We start from the raw sequence: 14,851 nt of genomic DNA on the forward strand, positions 1-14,851 counted from the left end.
TGATGGGAGTCAGGGAGGAGGGGTCAGATGTCATGCAGGTATGGGGGTGATAAGCAGTAAATTTTGACTCACTAGTGTCTAGTCATCCGGCTACTCCAGTGAGTCCCTCAGGATACAGGATTGCCATGACTTGCTCCTCCCATTCTGTCAGCTGTGGGGGAGGAGATGGGGGTCCTCTGGATGGCGAGCTAGTGCCTTGCTGCCACGGAACGTTCCTTCCCCCGTTGGTCATTCCACCTGTTCCTGATGTCGTCCCTTGTTCTTGGAATCTGTCCCACGACATTCACCCAGTCAATGATTCTCCGCCATAGCTCCATCTTCCTTGCAATGGATATTTGCTGTACCTGTGCTCCGAAGAGCTGTGGCTCTACCCTGACTATTTCCTCCACCATCACCCGCAACTCCTCATCAGTGAAACTGGGGTGCCTTAGTGGGGACATGGCTGTTGTGTGGTGTGTGTTGTGTAGAGGGTGTTGGGTAATGTGGTGCGGTGTGGGATGTGGAGTACGTGACAGATGTATGGGTGTTTGTGGTGTGTGTATGTGTGTAGTTGTCTCCGTGATTTGCGTGGCTACCTATTGCAGTCTTTTCATATTTGCAAAGGGTTGTGTGTAGTGTGTGTGTGTGTTTTATAGCGCTGTGGATGGGTGTGGTATGTGTATGAGTGTCAGGTGTGTGATTTTAGTTTTGGCCAATTTTGTGTACCGGCAATGGTTTACCACCGTTGAATGTCCGCTGTGGTGATTCGTGGACCATAATGTGATGGGCGTTGTTTTGTTGGCGGAACAGTAGGGGTGTTCGTACCAACACTTTACCACTGGCCTTTGGTCTGGCGGATTTGTGTTTATGGCAGTATTCTGTTGGTTTCATGTGGGTGTGTCATAACATAACGAACGGATGTTTGCTTCCACGACGGTATGTTGGCGGCCGTCACCGCGACAGTAAGCTGCATTTACCGCCAAAGTCATAATGACCAGCTTATTTAATAGCATGGTTTTGGTTATTACTCCTTTGTTTTTTTATGAAGATTTTGATGTTACACTGTAGCATGTTGTACATAATTTGGTTTGTTTGCTAAGTGTAGGTGCAACTTGGGTTACAGATTGTTCCATTTGTAGTGGTTTGACTTTTTGTAATGCTTCTATAAACTTATAGAGTGTATATTGGGCTCTGCCTAGTATGGATGGAAAGGCATTGTACCATAATTCCATTGCATTCTTTTGGTTTCCTTGTGAAGGTGCTGTCATAGACATTCCACCATGGTATTTGAAATTTTAGTTAGCACCTGTGTCTAGAGTGATGCAGTCTGCCAACCTAAAGTTCTTTTAAACTTATCCATTTGGTGGTGCAGCTTGTCTTCATTTTGTTGGTAGAAAGTGCTCTGTTTCAGCAAATTGTAGTAGTTAGCTACCACTGTGACAGGAACTTAGGCTAATACTATCATTTGTTTGTTTTCAAAGGCAAATTGGCTGTTTGTAGCATATTATATACTTGTAGATTGCTGGAGGTGTCTCCACATGGTTTGATTGAAATGATAGTATTAGCCTTGTATGGTTTTGTGTGGGGTACATTTTTAAATTGTTAGAATCATGGCTTGTTCAAAGTCTATGATTATTTTTTGTGGGTAGTAGTTATTTGTTTTATGTTTTTTGTTTAATGTGATTTAGGAGATGATAGTAAGTGCTGCTTTGTTCATTTGATAGTAGGGCAATGTGTAAAAAGGGATATTTGTCTTTTGTTATTCACCATGCTTGGTGTGTATCTCAGTGAATGGTTTGAGAGACATTTTGATGGTTCCATCCATCATCCCATCCATCAAACAGGTTTGACAATGGCTTAGTTTTAGTAAGTTATTTGTTGAAGAGAAGACTCACCTGGCTTTATAGCCCTTGGGAATGGTACGTGAAGTACTGGCAACTGATAGCACTACCACTCTACCACTCCCAGAATGCAATATCCCCCTATTGTGAAAACCTGAACAGTGCAACAAATGTGAGATGTCATGCATGTGAAACTAACTACCAATCTAACCCATCTGTATGTGCAAGTGTGAAACAGTAAATGCCATTGACAGCAATGCAATGGCTCACTCCCACTAGCAAAACACAAGTATAGCTGGGTGCCCAATCACAATGCCCTTAGAATAAAGATTCCTAATATTGTAATGTACCCACCTGGGGTGAAAACCTAGATGCCAAAGTGGATGCACATGCAGTACAACCAGTTACAGGTCAATGTCTATTGCTTACTCCCATACTGTGTCACTACTCTGACATTATTGTGCAATGTACACCTCTTTTTGTGCCATTTATCATGTCAGACACTTCACTAAGCAACAAAGATTAACACCCATGTCAATAAACAGACAACATTAGATGGTATCAGCAGTCCGATCGCTACCAATATCGTTGAACAACTTCAAGCATGGTGTATGGTATTGAAATTACATAGGCCTTCATTATGACATTGGTGGTATAGCTGATTACCGCCACACTTATGGCTGCCAACTTACCGTGGCGTCGGCGGATATCCGTTCACCATATTATGATACACACACACAACAATACGACAGAATTCAGCTACATACACAAATCCGCCAGACCAAAGGTCAGTGCTAAAGTGGCAGCATCAAAACCCACACCGTCACGCCAACAGACCAATGCCCACCACGAATCACCATGGCAGACATTCAACGGCGGTAAACCATTGGCGGTACATACCACTGCGCCCACATTGGACCTCCACAGACAAAACAACACCACATTGGACAATTCAAACAACACACACACCTGACGCCCATACACACACCACATCCACACCACTATGAAACACACACCCACAGTACCCACAACCCTTTACAAATACAAATCATTGCCACCAGAGAGAAACCAAGATCACTGAGACAACTAGAGCCACACACCACTCACACCCATACACCACTCAAGCACTCCACATCACACATCCCAACACATTACTCAACACACCCTGACCAACAGACCTCACATAACACCCATGGCACCACAAAGAAACACCTGTTTCACAGAGAAGGAGTTAAGGGTCATGGTGGCGGAAATTGTCAGGGTAGAGCCACAGCTATGTGGAGCACAGGTGCAGCAGATATCTGTAGCTAGGAAGATGGAGCTATGATGGTGGATCATGGACAGGGTGAATGCTGTGGGACAGCACCCCAGAAAAAAGGACGACATCAGGAAGAGGTGGAACAACCTACAGGGGAAGGTACGTTCCAGAGCAGCAAGACACCGGCTCGCTATACAGAGGACTCCCAGTGGACCCCCACCTCCTCCTTCACAACTCACAGCATGGGAGGAGCAAGTCTTGACAATACTGCACCCTGAGGGCCTGGCAGGAGTCAGAGGAGGACTTGACTCTGGTAAGTCAACTCTCTACTATTATCACCCCCTTACCTGCATGCCATCACATATCCTCACCCTCACTCCCATCACACCACTCCATCCCACACATGCTGCCATCACATCTCACTAAACCCAATGCCAAGCCCTGCATGCTGTACCAATGTATGGACACCACTCACAGCCCTGGATGGACACTCATTACTAAAGCATGCAAAGCATAGAGAACCAACAATCCCACCATACACTAACCAAAAGAGGAAGCCAGGGATGTACAATATGTCATACACATCAACCATAACACATCATTTACATCCCCACAGGTATCCCAGCCAATGTCACCGGACAGGGGGTGCCAGCACTATCCAGTCCCCCAACTGAAGAGGCCCACAGTGATGACAGTAACTCTGGACTTCAGGATCTGGACAATATACCTGGCCCATCAGGGACCACTGGACAGCCGGTTACCCAAGCCCAGTCACAGACCACCACAAAGCCTCCCCCTTCAGGAAACACCACCACAGCATCCACCCTGTGTACCCATACCTCTGTCCCCAGGACACGTCAATCAGCAGTGTGTCCACCTGTACAGGGACCCCAGGCCACACCTCATTCCCAAGACAATCAGGGACCTGGGGTCAGTGGCAGTGGGCACACGGTTCAGGGAATAGATGCACACGCCAACAGGGAAACAGGGAGGACTGCTGTGTGCCGGGGGAGGACAGGCCCAGGGTACCGACTCTCTAGGAGGCACTCTCCAAGAGCCTGGGAGCCTACCAACATTCCCAGGACACGATGGGCCAGATCTTGGACAACCTGCAGGAGAACGGGCGGCTGCAGGAGGGACAGTACCAGGGGATCAGGTAAGGACTTGCAGGCCACCAACAACACCCTGATCGCCATAGCAGGGTTGCCGGCAGACATTGCCAACATTATGAGGGAGGCAGTGCCACACCAGCGGGCCCCTTCTACTAGCTAGTCATCTGAACAGCCATCCACTTCTGCTGCCGCTAGTGGCCAGGAGGCCCCGCCACATTACTCACACGCCACCAGCACTCCTCCCTCTGCAGTAGGTGAACCACCCCGCAAACGTTCCCTGCAATCGAGACAGAACCCAGAGACACTTGCCAAGACCCTGCCAGGAAATGAGACTCTCCTGATTGTCCCCCTTGTGTCCCACTCAGTCCCCCTGTCCACCTTGCACTGCCATTTCTCCCCTTCCTATGTCCCCTTGGACAATGCACCTGTGCTACAAACAGACTGGAACAATACCCTGGACTTTCCTTCATCATCCCCCATCCCATTGCACTTTCCCCCTATATGTTAGCACTTCAATAAACACCCTTTGACAAAAATTGATTTTGAGTATGCCATGTATATCAAATATGTATTGTTTGAAACAGGTACAACCATTGCAAATGAACTGTACATAGAATGTGCATAGATTAATGACCTGTAGCTGGCTGTAGTGTATCACACCAGGAGTATTTGTCATATCACCAACATCTGCAAAATGAATATCCAGAGGGAACAGTAAGTGGGCATTGAATTGTGAAATACCAGCATGCCAATGCACACAGAATACAACCAAATAATTGAAATGTAAAGTTACACTGTCTTACCTGTGTGTCATTGGAAGTACTGACGGATCACATATGTTCTGTTGTCCTCATCTTCATCCTCAGCCTCCTCATCCTCACTGTCCACAGGCTCCACTGCTGCCACAGGGGCATCTCCAGTCTCCTCCTCCTGAAGAAAAGATACATGACGTCTGAGGGCCAGGTTGTGCAACATGCAGCATGCCACTACTATCTTGCAGACCTTCTTAGGTGAATAGCACAGGGATCTACCTGTTAGATGGAGGCACCGGAACCTGGCCTTCAGGAGGCCAAAGTTTCTCTCAATTATCCTTCTGGTTCGCCCATGTGTCTCATTATAACATTCTTCTGCCCTTGTCCTGACATTCCTCACAAGGGTCAGTAACCATGAAAGGTTTGGGTAACCAGAGTCACCTGGTGTTAATGAGGGACAACTTTTAGCCACACACTATTCCATATGGCCAACACCATGGGCATACAACAACATATACTGGGTGGGAACCAGGGCTCACCTATTAGCCACACCATGTGCCTCCGTAGTTGGGCCATCACATTTGGGATGCTGCTATTCCTTAGGACAAAGGCATCATGCACTGACCCAGGATACTTAGCATTGATGTGGGAGATGTACTGGTCCGCCAAGCACACCATCTGCACATTCATGGAGTGGAAACTCTTACGATTCCTGAACACCTGTTCATTCTGGCGGCGGGGACAAATGCAATATGTGTTCCATCAATTGCCCCTATTATATTTGGCATATGTCCCATTGCATAAAACTCAGCCTTCACAGTGGCCAAATCCTCAACCTGGGGGAATGCAATGTAGCTGCGCATGTGTTTTATCAGGGCAGACAATACTCTTGTCAGCACTATTGAGAACATTGGCTGTGACATTCCTGCTGCCAAGCCCACTGTCACTTGGAAAGAACCAGTTGCACAAGAGGGGGGATCCCAGTGGGGTGACGGATAGCAAATATCAGGTCAGGCTCCACTTGGGCACACAGCTCTGTGATTGTGGTCCTATCCAGTCTATTGGTGATTATTATGTGCCTGTCCTCCAGTGTAGCCAAGTCAGCCAGGGGTTTGTACACGGGGTATGTCTCCATCTCCTATTCATCCGCAGGGGCTGGAATCCATGGGACAAAATAGTGAGGAGCCTGTCACAAATTGAACAATGGAGCCACAACAGTAGTTTGCATTCTGTAAACATGTAATGGGGCAGAGTGATTTGTCTAGTATGTGCCTACTTCTCCTGTGACGCAGCATTATTCCATAGGGCTGCCCCCCCAAAATGGCGTCTGCCTGTCCTGTGTGGAGGGACAGGTGGAAGTGAGGTAATTCAGTTGACGTTGTGCGCCGTGGCGGGAGGCGGGCGTGAACCGCCGTTCAACCCCTCATTGGTTAATATTGGGCCCTATGGGTTACAGTGGCCAATGGTGATCTATGCCGGTGGTGACGGTATGCACCGCCGCGGACCTGACCGCCATTTTCTATCATATTCCTCACTTGGTACCTGACCTTCCATAGGAGAGGACCTACACTGCATGTGCTGCTGTGACCAGTGTCTGGCACCTACCATGGCCTGTGTGAACGAGGAAAGGGCCCCAGCCTTCACTTCGGAGGAGTTGGAGCGACTGCTGTATGGGCCTCCAGACCAACAGTTGAGTACACTGTGGGCACGATGCATGTGGCATAGATGCATGGAGATGTGTGTGAAGGCACTGTGTAACGGAGGGGATACTCTTTTGGAGGTGTACATGTTGTGAGCTGGGCAATGTATGTGCCAACGGTCATGGAAAGGGGTTTGGTGGGCCATGTGTGTGGCAGGCTGGATGTTTGTCTAATGGCGTTCTCCTGTATGTTTTACCTCTGCAGGCCAGCGCCCATCAAAAGAAGGGTATATGGCGTGCCATCGCCAAGGAGGTGCGGATCCTGGGGTCTATGGCAGGCTGAGCACCCACTGTCGCAAACGGTGGGAGGTCCTGGGCACGGAAGACCGCGGAGGCCCAGCTGGGGATGGCCTCCCAACGAGGAAGGGGTGCCCATCGAACCCTGACCCCTCTGATGGCCTGCATATTGGCGGTGGCCTATCCAGAGCGGGATGGGCGCTTGAGGGCAACACAGCAGCCACAAGGGAGTGAGTACAGTGGCTATCATTACAGCTTATGCCTGGTGGGGTGGTATCCGGGGGTGGTTGTGTGTCAGTGGGTGCCCCTAGGCCAGGCCAGACATAGCAGCATAGGCCCTCTGGTGGCTAGGGGTCTGAAGGGAAAATAATGGTTACCTAGAATGTTAGAATCCACTATTGGCCAGGGCTGTGTGGGTCCCAGGTGTGCTGCAGTTGGCAGTGCGTGCCCCTTCTCATGCCTTGGTGCCTAGCAATATCACTGGAGGTGCAATGCATAGTGCGTAGGCCTGTTCCCTGTGTGTGAGGGTGCTGTGTACGCCAACAATGCAGTCACTGACCCATTGTATCCTTTCTCTCTCTACCCTCTTTCTTGTTTTGTCATCCTGTCCTTCTGTGCATTAGCATCATCTGGCGGAGGAGCAGAGGCACCAGCGACAAAGGGAGCTACATCCCACAGGACCCTGAAAGGAGAGTCCGCAGACGCTGAGGGCACAAGTGGGATATTGGGTGAGGGGAGCACCACGACGGAGAGTGAAGGGGACAACACAGACTCTGATACCTCCGATGGGAGCTCCCTGGTGGTGGCGGACAACTCTGTGACCACCCTAACCCTCCCCCCGTCCTGCACGTATGGTCAGGGTATAAAGAACCCAGCCAAGCACCTCAGCCACACAGTCCACGGGGCCACTTCCGACAGCACCTACTCATGGTGGAAAGGATTCCAGGCCACAAATCCTGAAGAGGAAGGAGCCTGCACCAGCCAGCGGAAAGGGGAAGGAGCCTGCACCAGTTAGCAGAAAGGGGAAGGGGCCTGCACCAGCCAGCAGAAAGGGGAAGGAGCCTACACCAGCCAGCAGAAAGGGGAAGGAGTCTGCACCGGCAAGCAAGAAGGGGAAGGAGCCTGCACCAGCAGCTGTCACAGAGCCCCCACCACCAATCGTGGTTGTGCAGCCATCGCAGGGTGCAGGGGCTGAGCAGGAGCCTCCCACTACTACCACCACCACCAAAGTGCAGCCATTGCAGGGTGCAGGGGCTGAGCAGGAGCCTCCCACTACCACCAGCACCACTACGGTGCAGTCATCGCAGGGTGCAGGGGCTGAGCAGGAGGCTCCCAGTAGCTCCACCACCACCACAGTGCAGCCATTGCAGGGTGTAGGGGCTGAGCAGGATCCTCCCACTACCACCACCACAATGCAGTCGTCACCGCCGGCGGACGCAATGTGATCCAGACTCCATGGGCTGCTGTGCGGCCTGTCCCCTCCAGAACCAGTTGGGAAGACACCCACCTGAGACACTGTGACCATGCACTCCCCAGGACCAAGCACAAGGCATGTTGCTCCCTCCAGAACCAGTGGGGAAGACTCTCACCTGAAAGACTTTGGCCTTGCACTCCCCAGGACAAAGCACAGGGCATGTTGCCCCCTCCAGAACTAGTGGGTAAGACATCCACCCAAGAGACTGTGGCCTTGCACTCCCCATCACAAAGCACAGGGCATGTTGCCCCCTCCAGAACCAGTGGGGAAGACACCCACCCGGGAGACTGTGGCCTTGCACTCCCCAGGACTAAGCAATGGGTATGTTGCCCCTCCTGAACCAGTGGGGAAGACACCCACTTGTGAGACTGTGGCCTTTTACTCCCCAGGACGAAGCACAGGGCATGTTGCCCCCTCCAGAACCAGTGGGGAAGACACCCACCCGAGAGACTGTGGTCTTGGACCGGGACCAAGCACAGGGCATGTTGCCCCCTCCAGAACCAGTTGTCTTGGTTCCGCATCCTGCTAAGGTGCCCCCCCCCCCCCCTTTGAGGTGCCTGCCTATTTGCCAACTGATGTCCCTGCAGTGTTCTCTCTGTATTGATGCAGGTAACGAGTGGGGCCCTGGACTTTGCCCTGTTGCCATGTGGCCCACATGAACTGAGGACTGGGCAGTGTCCCTTTTTTGTACATTTGTACATATCTGTCGCATTGGCAAAATTATTATTAATATTGTGTTGATCTTATTACAATCACTTTAGTCAATTTCTGTTGTTCTTACATTTTTCAGATGATTTACGGGGATTAACTTGTTTTCTTTGGAAGCTGGTTGTGTGTGTGGTGTGCGTGTCTGGGGTGTGTATGGTGCATGTGTGTGTCACTGTCGTTTTCCTCCCCCCCCTTGTGTGCTAGGCGGCTGTACTCACCGTTGTCGTCTTTGCCGGCGTTGGTGTTTGTGGTGGATCATGACGTAGAATATCACCGGGAAACTTGCAGTTCTGGTTTCATGTATGTCGGCGTGGTTCTTCCCTGTGTCTCCAATGGTGAGTTCTTTCACTTCTGTAAAGTGTTTCTGCCAGGCATTTGATGGTGTTGCTACCGCCCCGGGAAAGGTGGCGGTTGGCTGGGTCTTAATATGGTGGGCCGAACTTTGACTTTCGCCTGGCTGTAGATGGCTACCGCCGTGGTAGCTGTTGTTTCCGCCCTGGCGGTCGGTGTGGTACATTGGCTGTCTTTCGGAGATCTTTCCGCCATGGTCATAATTTGGCGGTAGTTACCGACAGCCTGTTGGCGGTATTACCGCAACTTTATCACCGACGGCCAGGGTCGTAATGAGGGCCATGGTCTCATGTTGTACAAATCAAGATTGTGCAGCAGTTGTCATTGTCATGTCCGGGGATCATGTTAAGGCACTGCCTGCACCTCACACAACATCAATAATACCCTAAATGTACCAACTCTGTATTCCACGTCTCCCACAGGTAACCTTGACAATGTCACCATTGACAGGATATCATGGACTGTCACTACCCCTCTGGATGAAGGCCCCAGTGAGGACAACACCCCTGGATGTGTGGACACTGAAAAAGAAGCTGGCCCATCAGGGACACCTGGTCACTCAACAACTGTCAGCCTCACCATGCCCACATTGAATTATCCCTGCCCTGTTGCATCAACATCAAAGGCAACCATTCGCTCCCAAACCTGTGTCCCAAGGATTGTGTCATCCACTGTGTGCCCCACAGTACAGGTACCTGAGTCTCCTCTTGTCACCACTGACAATGATGGTCCTGCTACCACTGTGAGTGGGCACACTGTACCAGGGGCACAGGCACGTGGGGGTAGAATGCATGGGAGGGAAGCTGTGGGCAGAGGTTGAGGGCTCAAAGGGACATTATTGACTAGGAAACCATCTCCAAGTCTTGGGAGCCCACCAAAATTCCCAAGGCATGATGGACTACGTAATCATCATGATGGAGCAATCCAACAGCTGCAGAGGGACAACCACAAGGAAGTCATGCAGTAGTGGCAGGCACATAATGCTATCCTGGCTTCCATTGCTGGGGTACTGAGGGACATCAACACTACCCTGAGTAGGTCTGCAACACATCATGCCACTAGTAATGACTCCTCAGGCTCATCAACATTTGCGGCTGCTAGTGGAATTGAGGCCCTGCTAGGGGAAAGACATGCCTCAGACACCCCACCCGCTGTAGCAGAGGAACCCCCCACAAACGTGGATGTCCACCCAGACTTCCAGGACGAGCAGATGCCAAGACAATACCCACTGCCAGGAAGTGAACCTCTCCTGACTTGTTCCCCTTGTATGTCACAGATACACCCTGTTGACTGTTCTGAAACTAATCCCCATTTTCCCATGGTGCAAGGACACTGGACTTGTGTATTCTAATGGTGTAGCAGCTACCCTCATCATTCCAGCCACCATGACTGAACCCTTCACTGTTTATTTGGTGTGTTATTATGTTACTAATCACACATATTGTTTTACTGTCCACAATAAATTACACTTAAAAACAGGGCCTGTGTATGTATCATTTATCAACCATGTACCACTGTTATGCATGCCAACTCCAGTATCAATATGTCCATCTTTATTGTACAACCTTTGTTATGGACATCACACATGGACTCTATCAGCAGGAGAACCATTACATTAAGATTGTAACATGGACAGATTCAAAAACAGTTGTATACTTCATCTACACACATTTATTGGTAGATATGCAAACAGCACATAGAGTATAACTGATGGTAACATCAGTATGTTTGCTAAGGTGCCAGACACTGCTAAAGCACAGGAAACAGAAGTTAGGGACATGTCAGTCTTCCTAAAGCCAGGAGGTATACAGACAGACATATTGGTCCTTTGTATCACCTGGTAAAGCCTTATCACATCCCTAGACCTTAGCTTCCTAATATTTATACCCCATGGTACAGACAGATATCAGTACTGATGTCCCCACTCCACGGATCTTACACTTACATTTGTCACATACCTGTAGGCATTAAACTCACCTTTGTAAATCCACAGACACATGCACATTGGTCAGCAAAGTAGGAACACACCAACAGCTAGGTTCAAGGTAGACTACATACAACAGAAACCATTGTGATGGTAGAGGGCATGTTTCTACATTTTCACACGTGTCAGACACATATGGACACACAAATGACACTATTTGGCCACCTCCAGTACCCTACAGGGTATCTTGATGGGAAAACATAATTCCACACCAGTGTCCTGACAGGCTGGCCATGTTAGTAACATTCCATACACTCATGGCAATGATTACCTGAGTTCATCCATGTCCACTTCTCATGTCTGCTTGCAATCCCCATCTGCTTCTGACACTGTCTTTGACTTGCCAAGGATGAGGAGCCAAACTGGAACTCAGCAAATCTGTGATTGACAAAGGCAAGATATAGGACATATCCGGAAACATTCCTCAAATCAGACAAGTCATGTACTCAAGAGTAACTTTGCATGTGCATTAACAAAACATGACACTGTAGACCACTCTGTTCTGTACACAATACAAATTTACAGTCTGCATGCACAACTCACTCACATGCATTGGAGCTACCTAAAACTTCATAGAGCTGATGGTAAAAAGGAGGTGACATGCTACGTATCCACTCTAGGTTACACATTTAAATCACAGCATTAAGAAGACATCACATACCTTGAGTCAGTTGAAGTACTGATTGACGATTGATGAGATCAGCCTTGTATGTTCCTGCTTCATTTTCATCCGGCTCATCATCACTTGGCAAATCTGCATTTCCACTTACAGATTCTGCTGCCTCCCCGTCATCTGGAAAGACATCTCAGGGCAAGATTGTGGAGTATGCAGCAGGCAACAATTATTTGACAAACCTTGTTGGGTGAGTAGAGGAAGGCTCCTCCTGGTATGTCCAGCCACCAAAATCTTGCCTTCAGGAGCCCAAAAGTCTGCTCCACAACACGTCTTGTCCTTCTGTGGGCCTCATTGTAGCAGACTTCCCCTGGTGTGGTTGGGCACCTCATTGATGTCAACAACCAAGGGCGGCTTGGATAGCCAGAGTCACCTGTAAGCAAATAGGTAGAAAAACACAAACATATATGGAGGACATGCACAATTCTGATAGCAGGAGTGACCTACTGTACTGGATATATGGCAGTGACCTAACGCCGCCGGCGAATGTCATCCTGCCGGTACTCGCACAGTGGAAATTGCCATTGAAACACATTGCTGCCTTTGGCGGACTTGGGCCAATGGCAATGTTTGCCGGTCGTGACAGTCCCGTATGTGGCAGACGTGACCGCCATCTTCTGCAGTATTATTCACTTGACTCCTGACTGCTGCCAGCAAGACCTCCACTACCTGGGGGTAAATACTGCCTCTGGGAGCTCTCATGCCACGTCCTGCAGGTGATAGGGTCGCAGCCTTCACCCCAGAAGAGCTGGACAAGCTCGTGGAGAAGGTCCTACCTCAGTATGAAGAGCTATATGGCGCACCAGAGGAGCAGGTGAGTCCAATGGTATACCAGTGTGTGAAAGGTGGGGTATATGATGGTGTACCTGAAATGTAAAGGTGTGAAGGTGTTGATGCATGAAGATGCTAAATTGTGCTTGAGTGTGAATTGAGAGGATGGAAATGTTTGCCCATGTGCTGTCACTGAAGTGTTCTGTCCACTTGTGATGGTATGGTGCATGTAGACATGACTTTTTGCTTTTGTCTGTGTTATTCATGCAGGTCAAAGCCCATCACAAAAAGTGAATCTGGCATGCCATCATCAAGCAAGTGCAGACCCTGGGGGTCCACAGCCGGCACAGCACCCACTGTAGGAAGTGGTGGGAGGACCTGAGACGCTGGGTCCAGAAGACTGCAGAGGCCCAGCTGGGGATGTCCTTCTAACGAGGAAGTGGTGCTTGTCAGACCTTGACCCCTCTAATAGCCTGCATTTTGGTGGTGGCCCACCCTCAGGTGGATGGGCATTTGAGGGCTGCACCGCAACCACAAGGGAGTAAGTACTGACTAAATACATGTATGTGCCTCTCCTAGTTAAATGTATGATGTCTAAATATCTCAGCTGCAACAATGTGGTAAGTGCTACCGGTAAAGGATCTATTAGGAAGACATAGGGGGTCATTCCGACCCCGGCGGTCAAGGACCGCCGGGGCCGGGGATGCGGGAACACCGCCAACAGGCTGGCGGTGAGGAAAACCGGCGGTCTCCCGCCGGTTTTCCGCTGCCCTGGGAATCCCCCATGGCGGCGCAGCTTGCTGCGCCGCCATGGGGGATTCCGACCCCCTCACTGCCATCCTGTTCCTGGTGGCTCCGACCGCCAGGAACAGGATGGCGGTCAGGGGTGTCGTGGGGCCCCTGGGGGCCCCTGCAGTGCCCATGCCAATGGCATGGGCACTGCAGGGGCCCCCGTAAGAGGGCCCCAAAAAGTATTTCAGTGTCTGCTTTGCAGACACTGAAATACGCGACGGGTGCAACTGCACCCGTCGCACCTTCCCACTCCGCCGGCTCCATTCGGCGCCGGCTTCCTCGTGGGAAGGGGTTTCCCGCTGGGCTGGCGGGTGGCCTCCTGGCGGTCGCCCGCCAGCCCAGCGGGAAAACCAGAATGACCTCCGCGGTCTTTCGACCGCGGAGCGGCCATTTGGCGGTTTCAGCCAGGCGGGCGGCTACCACCGCCCGCCAGCCTCAGAATGAGGCCCATAGTACTACAGTTGCCACCATTGAAACACAGATGTGGACATTGTGTAGTGTATAGGGTCATGTTACTCACCTATGTTAACCAAATAGTATGACAGCATGTGATGGTGCACATGTGGCAGTGTCATATGTGTACCTCTGTACTGCTATACATATGTCTAACCTGCTGTGTCATCCTTCCCACCTACTGATCCACAGTCCATATACCCAATTGGTAAGTTGTCCAGCTCTCTGTACTCTGACCTGTCCTATTCTACTTGTTCTAGTTCTATGTGCTACATTGGGTCCAGCAGATGAGTAACAGGGCAAACAATCCTGTTTTCTGCAACAGATGGAAACTTCATGTGAAGCTGTCATTCCAACCAGGAATTTGACATGGCATACTTTCTACACTCCCTCTGAGGTGTGAGGAGGTGTCCCCATTGTTATGTTTTAACTATACATTGGCAAATGTGATGTTTGGTCAGGGTGGATACTACATCGCGAAAAGCATGGTGGTAATAATACATTAACAGTACAAGACATTTAATTAACATGTTTTAAATCATTTTGTTCCATGTATATGGTATTGAGAAGGTAAGTGGCTAGCCCGCTGATCCCTTAAACCATGTATTTTGTCCATTCTATATAGGGCAGTGTTATACCTATATGGGTGCAACATATACTGTTTTGTGACTACATCGCATGTCAATTGGTACTTTGTGCATTTTGTTATTGTTGAGGCCTCTACTTTGCCATACTTACCTTTGTTAATCTGAAGCTGTTAAGACAGA

This window comes from Pleurodeles waltl, chromosome 9 (genome assembly GCF_031143425.1).
Source record: "Pleurodeles waltl isolate 20211129_DDA chromosome 9, aPleWal1.hap1.20221129, whole genome shotgun sequence".
Taxonomy (NCBI): domain Eukaryota; kingdom Metazoa; phylum Chordata; class Amphibia; order Caudata; family Salamandridae; genus Pleurodeles; species Pleurodeles waltl.